Source organism: Leucopleurus acutus (genome assembly GCF_964270905.1).
Source record: "Leucopleurus acutus genome assembly, chromosome: 8".
Taxonomy (NCBI): Eukaryota; Metazoa; Chordata; class Mammalia; order Artiodactyla; family Delphinidae; genus Leucopleurus; species Leucopleurus acutus.
In genome coordinates this window covers 100,722,414-100,733,140 of record NC_139151.1, presented here as the reverse complement: position 1 = coordinate 100,733,140, position 10,727 = coordinate 100,722,414, and the positions used below count along the sequence as shown (strand labels likewise).

Sequence of the window (10,727 nt, the reverse complement as noted above, 5' to 3'; positions counted from 1 at the left end):
AGCACTGTGGAAACAGTGTTTTAAGAAATAGGAAATGGGTCAATAGGGTAAGGTGCTGCTGAGAGATCAAGTAGGATGACTGAAGTGTCTTAAGAAGTGGGCAGCAACTGTGTGAACAAGTGCTTCTTAAGCTTTAGCTTGCATACAGATCACCTGGGGATCTTGTGTAAATGCAAATGCTAATTCATTTGGCCTGTGAAAAGACCTGAGATTAGCATTTCTAACAGGCTCCCAGGTAATGCAGGTGTAGCCAGCTCTTTAAAGGTAAAGACATTTGCTGGAAAGAGGAAGCAAGACACGATGCTAGCCAGAGGGAGGCATGGTGTTAGAACCACACTAGCACACTGTCTAAAGCTCCAATTCGGGAGTCAGACCTCCTGAATTTAAATTCTGACTCTCAATAAATATTTTCTGAATAAATAAATAAATGGATCAACAAAAGACAGTGTACCACAGGGGTTGTTAAAGTATAATTTTTAAAAATGAAAACATGACTCATAAAAATATAAAGTAAAGACATGTCAAAGATTTTATTCAACCTATTAATTAATAAGAGAATGAATAAGATTTAAAACTGGTTCAATAGAGAATTCTAGAAAAAGAGTATCATCAGTCAAGAGTCCAGGCAAGGGCTTCCCTGGTGGCGCAGTGGTTGACAGTCCGCCTGCCGATGCAGGGGACACGGGTTCGTGCCCCGGTCCGGGAAGATCCCACATGCCGCGGAGCGGCTGGGCCCGTGAGCCATGGCCGCTGAGCCTGCGCGTCCGGAGCCTGTGCTCCGCAACGGGAGGGGCCCCGACGGTGACAGGCCCGCGTACCGCAAAAAAAAAAAGAGTCCAGGCAAGAATGATATGAATTTGCATTCTAATACATAGATATAAAATCACCTAATGTCTTACAAGGCAAACTTATCAAATTGTAAAATACCCAAAGCAATAGTAAAAAGGACATCAAACAAAGGTACACACCCCCTGGAAAACCAGATAATCCCCAAGATAGGTGGGCCTGCTCTACGTCAAAAGGACACCTAGTAATAACTTTTGCCTATTTCCAAGTTTTGGATAATTTTTCTTAACAGGGTCAAAAGTAGAGACTGGATTTGAATAACAGCTCTGCCATACTAGCTATACTATCCTTGGATAAGTAACTTATATAAAACTCAGTTTTCTTTTTTCACAGAACTAGAACAAAAAATTTCACAATTTGTATGGAAACACAAAAGACCCCGAATAGCCAAAGCAATCTTGAGAACGAAAAACGGAGCTGGAGGAATCAGGCTCCCTGACTTCAGACTATACTACAAAGCTACAGTAATCAAGACAGTATGGTACTGGCACAAAAACAGAAAGATAGATCAATGGAACAGGATAGAAGGCCCAGAGATAAACCCACGCACATATGGACACCTTATCTTTGATAAAGGTGGCAGGAATGTACAGTGGAGAAAGGACAGCCTCTTCAATAAGTGGTGCTGGGAAAACTGGACAGGTACATGTAAAAGTATGAGATTAGATCACTCCCTAACACCATACACAAAAATAAGCTCAAAACGGATTAAAGGCCTAAATGTAAGGCCATAAACTATCAAACTCTTAGAGGAAAACATAGGCAGAACACTCTATGACATAAATCACAGCAAGATCCTTTCTGACCCACCTCCTAGAGAAATGGAAATAAAAACAAAAATAAACACATGGGACCTAATGAAACTTCAAAGCTTTTGCACAGCAAAGGAAACCATAAACAAGACCAAAGGACAACCCTCAGAATGGGAGAAAATATTTGCAAATGAAGCAACTGACAAAGGATTAATCTCCAAAATTTACAAGCAGCTCATGCAGCTCAATAACAAAAAAACAAACAACCCAATCCAAAAATGGGCAGAAGACCTAAATAGACATTTCTCCAAAGAAGATATATAGAGACTGCCAACAAACACATGAAAGAATGCTCAACATTATTAATCATTAGAGAAATGCAAACCAAACTACAATGAGATATCATCTCACACCAGTCAGAATGGCCATCATCAAAAAATCTAGAAACAATAAATGCTGGAGAGGGTGTGAAGAAAAGGGAACACTCTTGCACTGCTGGTGGGAATGTGAATTAGTTCAGCCACTATGGAGAACAGTATGGAGGTTCCTTAAAAAACTACAAATAGAACTACCATATGACCCAGCAATCCCACTACTGGGCATATACCCTGAGAAAACCAAAATTCAAAAAGAGTCATGTACCAAAATGTTCATTGCAGCTCTATTTACAATAGCCAGGACATGGAAGCAACCTAAGTGCCCATCATCGGATGAATGGATAAAGAAGATGTGGCACATATATACAATGGAATATTACTCAGCCATAAAAAGAAACGAAATTGAGCTATTGGTAATGAGGTGGATAGACCTAGAGTCTGTCATACAGAGTGAAGTAAGTCAGAAAGAAAAAGACAAAATACCGTATGCTAACACATATATATGGGACTTAAGGGAAAAAAATGTCATGAAGAACCTAGGGGTAAGACAGGAATAAAGACACAGACCTACTGGAAAACGGACTTGAGGATATGGGGAGGGGGAAGGGTGAGCTGTGACAGGGCGAGAGAGAGGCATGGACATATATACACTAACAAACGTAAGGTAGGTAGCTAGTGGGAAGCAGCCGCATGGCACAAGGATATCGGCTTGGTGCTTTGTGACCGCCTGGAGGGGTGTGATAGGGAGGGTGGGAGGGAGGGAGACGCAAGAGGGAAGAGATATGGGAACATATGTATATGTATAACTGATTCACTTTGTTATAAAGCAGAAACTAACACACCATTGTAAAGCAATTATACCCCAATAAAGATGTTATATATAAAAAAAAAACAACTCAGTTTTCTTATCTGTAAAAAGGGGATGGTAACCATAAAAACTACTATTTTTTGAATTGAGGTAATATATATAAAGCACTTAGTACAGTGCCTGGAAGGTGTCATGGAAAGCACTTAATAGATGTTAACACCCTCCACCAATTGTTTCACCTTGTTTATCTCATTTCCCATTACTTGACACCCCAGTCTTTTTGCACCATTCTAGCAAATATATTTACACACACATGCACACATTTCACTTGACTACCACATTCTTCACTTGTGCAACATCCTCTTTTAACCTTATTATTCAAAGGAAAAAATGTCCAGCATTCACTTATTTCATGGGTAATGAAACTTGCGTTATTTCCACCAAACTTCACCTTGACGTATATAATACCTCCCCAGTTATGTTTTAAAAATCCTAACCACAACCTATAAATCAGTAAGCACAGTCCAGTGCTGCAGTCCTACTTGGAGCATTCTACCTCATATGGCTCTCTCCTCCATTTCTTTCAGAGTTCTGCACAAATGTCCCTCTCTGAGTGAAATGACAATTCCTCCCCCTCTGCCCCAGCACTCCCTCTCTCCTTCCCTACTTAATTTTCACCACAGCTTTGTTTTTTTGTTTTGTTTTGTTTTTTGTTTTTGGCCGCACCTCACGGCATGCAGGATCTTATTTCCCCAACCAGGGATCGAACCTGTGCCCCGTGCAGTGGAAGTGCTGAGTTTTAACCACTGGACCACCAGGGAAGTCCAATTTTCACCACAGCATTTAACTGCACTTGACATATTATTTGTCTGTGTTTTCCACCAGAATATAAGCTCCAAGGGAGCATAAGGGGACTGTCTGCTTTGTTCCCTGTTGTATCTCCTGTGCCTTGTAGATGCTCAACAGATAAATAATATTGGTAGACTAAATGTTAGGCGAAGCTTGTGCCCGTGATCTCCAACTGCCAAGAACATTGGTTTTTTTTTTTTTTTTTTTTTTTTGGTGCTTAAGTCCCTCAACCCACTTACAGCTTCCAAAAAGAATATCCAGTTTTTGACATCCCCCCCTTTCTAGTGGATTCTATATCACTACAAAAGATGCTGAAAATTCACTCTTGTGCACAGGCATATTTTGATTGGCTCATAGAAAATGCTTAAAATTTTTAAGTTAGATGCCAACATTTTATTATTTTTTTGTTTTTTGGGGGTTTTTTGGCCGCACCACATGGCACGTGGCATCTTAGTTCCCCAACTAGGGATCAAACCCACGCCCCCTGCATTGGAAGTGCAGTCTTAACCACTGGACCGCCAGGGAAGTCCCGATGATGCCAACTTTTTCAATGGGCAAATTAATATACAATTCTGGATTTCTGGATTCTCTTGATCAGATTTTTCAGAGAACAGTATTCTAGGAAGGCAATAATCTGCTGGAGCTAAGACAGAGCTATCTAGATCGCCAGAGTCCCCACCTGGTTCCTACGGCTTACTGCATTACCTATATTCCTGTAGGTATGAGTTGAAGACTTCTGATGTAAATCCTCTCCTATTTCCCTTTCATTACACTTGTTAGTACAGAATCCACTTACCTGCTGCTTAAACTACTGTGACAATCTAATTAATGTCCTTATCTCATCTTAGCCCTCAATTTCTAATCACCTCTCTACTCAAAAACTTTCACTGTTTATTTTTATCTATAGTTCAAATTATTTAGCTTTGCATTCCAGGCCCCCCTCATCCGGTCTTCCCCAGGAAATCTTTTCCAATTTTATATTCTGATTCCCCTTCAGCCCATCTTTCATGAACTATATTCATACACTTCCTTTTCCAGCTCCAATCCTGTTGCTCAAATTGTTTCTTTAACTTGAATCCCCTCCCTGGTTCTGTTTATCTAACCTTCAAGGCCCAGGCACTCCATAAAGCATCCCCCAATTCCCATGCCCACACACAACCTCCCTAGACCTATCTGCCTGCTCTGGACCTTCTGAATTCTCCATAACTTATCTGTTCCATTTTCTATACATTTTGTTACAACTTTCCAATCATGTACTTGCACAAGCACTTAATAGTTATTGAATAAATGAATTTATTCCATCTATAATAACTTTGTTCATACTGGAATTCTTTCAACACTTGTTTTGTCACTTGTTGTGTTACGCTGGGACATGCATGAGGACAACACTGCCCCCAAAGGAGTGAAAATGGATTCCTGCAGAGTAGGGAGAGGGCAAAAAACCCTAGGTATTAAAAAAAAAGAAAAAAAAAAAAGGTTTCTGGCCCTCCAAAGGTCCGTGGAACATAAACAGACATACAGTATATCAGTGTTATTACAACTTCATGGTTGGGATTAGAGGGGAAAATGTCTTTTTAAGGCTCCTGGAGAGGGGAAGACAACAATGAAAACAATTGAGAAACAGTATCCAGGGACCATGCCATTTGTTTCCTGCGTATCTGCTTGCCCCCCAAATTCCCAGAGAAGAGCGAGGACAGCAGTAAAGCAGAGTGATCAAAAGTGCAGGCTCTCGGGCTTCCCTGGTGGCGCAGTGGTTAAGAATCCGCCTGCCAACCCAGGGGACATGGGTTCGAGCCCTGGCCCGGGAAGATTCCACATGCTACGGAGCAACTAAGCCTGTGCGCTACAATTACTGAGCCTGCGCTCTAGAGCCTGCGAGCCACAACTACTGAGCCCATGTGCCTAGAGCCTGTGCTCAACAAGAGAAACCACCGCAATGAGAACACCACAAACGATGAATAAATTGATGCTGGTTGGCCTCAGTAAGTGTATACAGGTGACTGGAACTGCCTCGCCAATCAGGCGGGAGCTGTAGGCTGCTCTGCAAGAGGTCTTTACACCTAGATTCCCTCATCTATAAAATGCGTGTACTGTACCAACCTCTCTTTTGGGATCTGGAGAACTGAAATATAATCAATTCACGTAATGTGCTTAAAGCGGCACTTTAAATATCAGCTAATATTAGCCGTACTGCAAGCCAAGCTCCTAGTAAAATCGGACTGGACAGCAGGACAGAGGTGGCCAGTTAGAGAAAACATCCTAAGGCTGTTATAAAATTTCAAAAGCACCGACGGCCTGATTCACTTTCCCGAAACGGCTCCACGCAAGGGCCCTCCACTCGAGCTCGGCCCGGGGCCCAGCAGTACCTGAGTCGCCCCCCATGCTGGGACCCTGAGGACCAGACCCAGAATGCTCGCTGGGCGGCTGGCGTGGAACCGAGATGACGCCGGCCGAGAGTTCATGAGGTTCGCGGTCCATCATGTCGGACCCTGCACGCGGGCTTAAGGTGTGTGTGCGCAAGAGGGGGGGGGGGTCTCAGGGAAGGGAGAGGGGGCAGGCAGCTGTGACCGAGACGGGGCGTCAGTCCAGGATCCGCGGGAAACCGGGAACTCGTCGCCTCAGTTCCACAGTTAGCCGCAGTAGAGTCCCCGCCGCGGCACGTTAGGCGCGCCTGCACAACCCCTAAGGCGCATGCGCACCGCTTTCGCGCCGCCGCGTCAGGGAACGCACAGCCTCCCCCTCCCACCCGACCCGGGCTTCCTCTGGAAATCTTTACCCACGAGCCACCAGGCTCGCACGCCCTCTCTTTCTGCGCTTGCGCCTGTCATAGTCCCGCCCCCAAATCCCGTGGACCTCTGCGAGATGCTATTTAAGTGTCTCTTGGTAGGCTTTCGGTCTCATTCTGCCACAGATTTCGGTAAGTGTGTGTGTTTGACTGCACTTAAGAAAAAAAAAAATGACCACGAGAATGTGCCCGCGCCTTGGCCTCTCTCAGTTGCATGTATTGGGTTCGTGGGACAGGGGAGAGAAAAACATGGCCATGGCATTGAGGCCTTGAAGCGACAGGGGCTTTGTGAAGGACAACATGGCGATGGGGGGCGGTGCCGACGGGCCTCTCTGTGATGAGAGTCTTTTCACAGACCTGTACTGAGCTCCGTGAGGATAAGAAACTCTGAGGAGACAGGCCTTGCACGGCCGACGCAGTCTTAGCTCCGGAAAGCAAAGCGTTTACGAGATAGCCTAGTGCTGACCTGACGTTCTCTTGTCTTCAGGGTTCGGGCGCGCGTCGAGCACTAAAGGATAGCAAAGAGTTCCGTTACAGTAAGTGCTCGTGGCGTGCCTTTACCACCTTTATTTTTTTGGTTTAATTGTTGGATATACGGAAGTCCACCGGGATGTGCTACGGGGATGATCTCAAAAGTTGAACTCTCTCTTTCTGATGAATTAGTGGAGAAAACATAAAAATTCTGAGTAGCACTGTTTGTGGCCAGTGTTTGGGCTCTTTAGCCCTGAGGTGTTAAGGGACTGACGTGGGACAGTTAGGCTACGAGACATAAAAGTGAAGGGTGTTCTTTGTTTTTTTTTTCCCCAGATGTGGTTTAAATCAAAAGACCTTATGGGTGGGAGGATGGGACAAGACCTGTCCCTGTGTGGATCAAGCATTATGGCGATGCTCCAGGTGGGTATACGATGCTTTATGCAATTACGGGCAGGGGCACAGAATCTGGATGGGACTTGCTGCTTCAGATTGCGCTGGCCACTCCGTGATGAACGTAAAATGACAAGCATATGCCTGAACTCAAAAGTGATGTCATCTTACTACTGAGAAGTGGGCCCCAAATACTCAAGGGCCTTGAATGGCTATTCTTAGGTACATGTAATGCCTCCCTTTTCTGTCTCCAGCATCTCATCGCCAATCCTAAGGAATTCAGCTGCCTCCCAGGGTGAATGCAGGTAATTTTGCAAATGGGGGGGTTAGGGTGTAGTCTGTCTGGTGTTGCCCACAACCAGGAGAGCAAATGGTCAGTGGAGCAGTGTTGCCTTTTTGCTCCTTCCAGCTTGTTCCTCTTGGAATGATTTTCCTGGGGAGGGAGATGGCAGCCCAGCAAGCGGCACAGTTGGTTCTTGTGATGGTGTGCTCTTCCCTCACCCACATGTCACTGTCAGATGATTTGAGTGGTAATGCTGATTCTCCGTGAGGTACGACATTTAATAGCATGTTAGAGTTCTGATGGCAGTTCCTGTTAATGAAGACATTTTATTCCATCCTAGTGTTTTAAAATAACCATTTGCTGCCCTTTTGCAGGTTGTCCTCATGGTGATGTATACATCTGTCTTACAGTAAGTTACTTTTCCCAATGTTGTAAGTTAGGTTATATGTGAGCCTTGATAACTCTCCGGGGTGGGGGGGTTGTTGTAAAAGCCCTGATTGATCCGTGTAACTTTTTGGTTTCTTTTGTTCCTTATAGTGATGTTTCTTGATCTTTTATCTTTCTTTTTTTTTTAATATTTACTTCTTTATTTGGCTGTGTCGGGTCCTAGTTGTGGCACGCAGGCTCTAGAGCCCTCGGGCTTAGTTGCCCCGCGGCATGTGGGATCTCAGTTCCCCTACCAGGGATCACACCATTGTCCCCTGCATTGGAAGGCAGATTCTCAACACTGGACCACCAGGGAAGTCCCTTATTTTATCTTTCTTGATTTCCTAGATGCCTCTTGATCTGCTCAGGGTCAAACTCCTGGAAAGAGTTGAGAATCGTGAGCACTTGTAACCTTTCTGGTTGTAGCTTGTTTCCAGTGCCAGTGAGGAGAGCAAGCATTGTCTTACCCCTGTTCTAGCCCCAGAGCCAGTAATGGTGAACCCACTGGGGCTAACGGGGAGAGGGGATGAAACCTTGTTCCATAAGGAAGTGTCTGAGGTGCAGCAAATGCCTGCGGATATCACTTGCTTAGTTTTTCTTGGTTTATCCATTAACCCTAGCTAGAATAATTCTGGTTATGTTGCTAATTACATGACGTTCTCATTCAGGAGCAGCTTGTTCCTGTATTACTCCTGGAAAGCCTCCCGCGTTGAAAGGTTAGTTGATTAATGTCTGTATGGTATATATCACCAAGTAAGCAGTTTCTATGATGAATCAGACTAGCTCACTATGACTTAAATAATGAGAAGACCTGAACATCTGAGAAACTGGAGAAGACAACAGTGGGATACTGTCTGTAAGGAACTTGTATCACTCACAGCTTCATCCTTCCCTAGGTACCATTGCCAGTTACCTGCTTGTTTGCTCAAAGGTGAGTGTTTTTCATATGCGTTGGTGCATACAGTGTATTGAGTAGGAAAGGCCTTTTTCGGCATGTCTGTATGATGACTTACCTGGAATCTCGTTCGGCTGACGATTTGCTGTTGAGACTCGGAAATCTGATTTTCTAGGAACCATAGCTTAGGTGGGAACAACTTTTAATGCAGGAATTAAGCTTACTGATTCAGTCTTGTTTTTGTTTTAGGTCCAACTCCTTGTCTGGAGCCTGAGAATGAATTGAGGTAAATCTGTCATCTGTGGCTACTATATAGAATTTGCCAGGGTTTCTTGTGGCACTTTGGATAGCTGTGCAGACATTACTTGTTTAATCCAAAGTTTGTCTTTGGCCATTTGTGAACCACCTGTGACAGATTTCCACTCACCAGTGATGAGTTCAGTACCGCCCCAGTCTGATCACTATGACTGAAAGGTATTTTCTGAGCTGTGAGTTTGCCTTGGAGTGAAAGGTGACAATAGTGGGAAGTTGGGTGGGCTTTATAGCCAATAGGAAGCTTTGTGGACTAGGTGGTGGTTTCTATCAAAATGTCTGTTGAGACCTACATAGATGTGCCTTTTGTCTCGGGGTGGTTTAGAGACTTAGTTCCCAATCGTTCTTTCGCAGGGGAAAGGAGTAAGCCATATTTCTGTTCAACTCCAGTCTGAAGTTAAGAGGTGAGTAAATGTAAACACAAGGTGGGTCAAGTTAAAATTTCCCAGTGAAGAAATATTCACATGTCTTACTTCCTGTCCTAGTCCCAGAGCCTGTAAAGGTGAACCCACTGGGGCTGGCTGGGGGAGAAGAGGAAAGCTTGTTCCAGAAGGAACTGTCTGAGGGATCATAAGAATTTCTAAACAAGGCAAAGGCGGGAATAAATTACTGGTTGAAAATCGGTTGTGTTTTTTTTTTTCCTTCAGGTCTGAAGAAAGAACAAAGCACACATAATGGTAAGTATCTATTCATGTACTTACGTTACATATTTAATAGACTAACCATGATAAATAGAAAAGTATCTGGAAGCAGTCCTTTTAATGTTAGCTGGTTTAAAGGATAGCTCTTCTAAACCCATGTGGTATATACTTTTCCATATGGTAAGAAAACTCAACTTTTTTTTTTTTTTCTCTACAGGAGTCCAACTCTCAAAGGATATCAAAAATGGAATTTTCTTATACAACCTACCTGTTCAAATTAGCATACAATCATTTTAGCCTTTCTAAATAAAACTTTGTTTTTTTAAATCTTCACTGATTCCTGTGTTTGAGTGGGTCTAGCTGGACAGAAGGAAATAATCCTAGAAAGATTGTTACTGGCTTTACCCTGTTTAAGCTTGGCAGTTTGCCTAATGCTGAATTGTCTAACCCAGGGAACCATTCAGGGAGCCTCCTTACACCTTTAAGGAGTTTTTCCTTCTCTCTGTACTTAGCTGAGGAGTTCTATATGAATGTTTGCTGGGTTTGGGTGACCCTTTAACCTTTAGCTGTGCCCTAAAACTTTATACTAGACTTTTCTCAATAAAATATGTTTTGTGTCAGGAGTATAGTAAAGTAAAAGGCAATTTAACTGAAAGAAAATGCATTTTTGCTAATTCAGTCGTAGCCATACAGTAATAAGAATGGTCAACACAGTAATTATAGCCACAAGAATGAAAGGGTTGGTCCAAGTAAGAGAAGGCACACCGAGGAAGCCTGGGGAAGCACCTGTATTTAAAGGTGGGAGGAACAGCAGAGGACAAACCCAGAATGAGGCACTGCAAGCAGTAAGAGAGCCTGCAGTGCTGACCTGTAAACCCGAGGGAAGAGA

At 43.7% G+C, this 10,727-nt stretch overlaps 1 long non-coding RNA gene across 4 annotated transcripts; it reads left to right on the top strand.

Moving 5' to 3' along the window:
- Window positions 1–6,775: 6,775 nt before the first annotated feature.
- On the top strand, window positions 6,776–10,169 carry LOC309965250. 4 transcript variants are annotated; one of them, XR_014326379.1, is made up of 11 exons: window positions 6,776–7,311; window positions 7,536–7,586; window positions 7,691–7,832; window positions 7,939–7,973; window positions 8,339–8,397; window positions 8,662–8,706; window positions 8,887–8,921; window positions 9,135–9,171; window positions 9,552–9,601; window positions 9,845–9,874; window positions 10,056–10,169. It is a non-coding gene; the product is annotated as an uncharacterized lncRNA (long non-coding RNA). The 4 variants fall into 4 exon arrangements; XR_014326380.1 differs by having other exon boundaries at window positions 9,135–9,601; XR_014326381.1 differs by having other exon boundaries at window positions 8,887–9,171.
- Window positions 10,170–10,727: the final 558 nt, after the last annotated feature.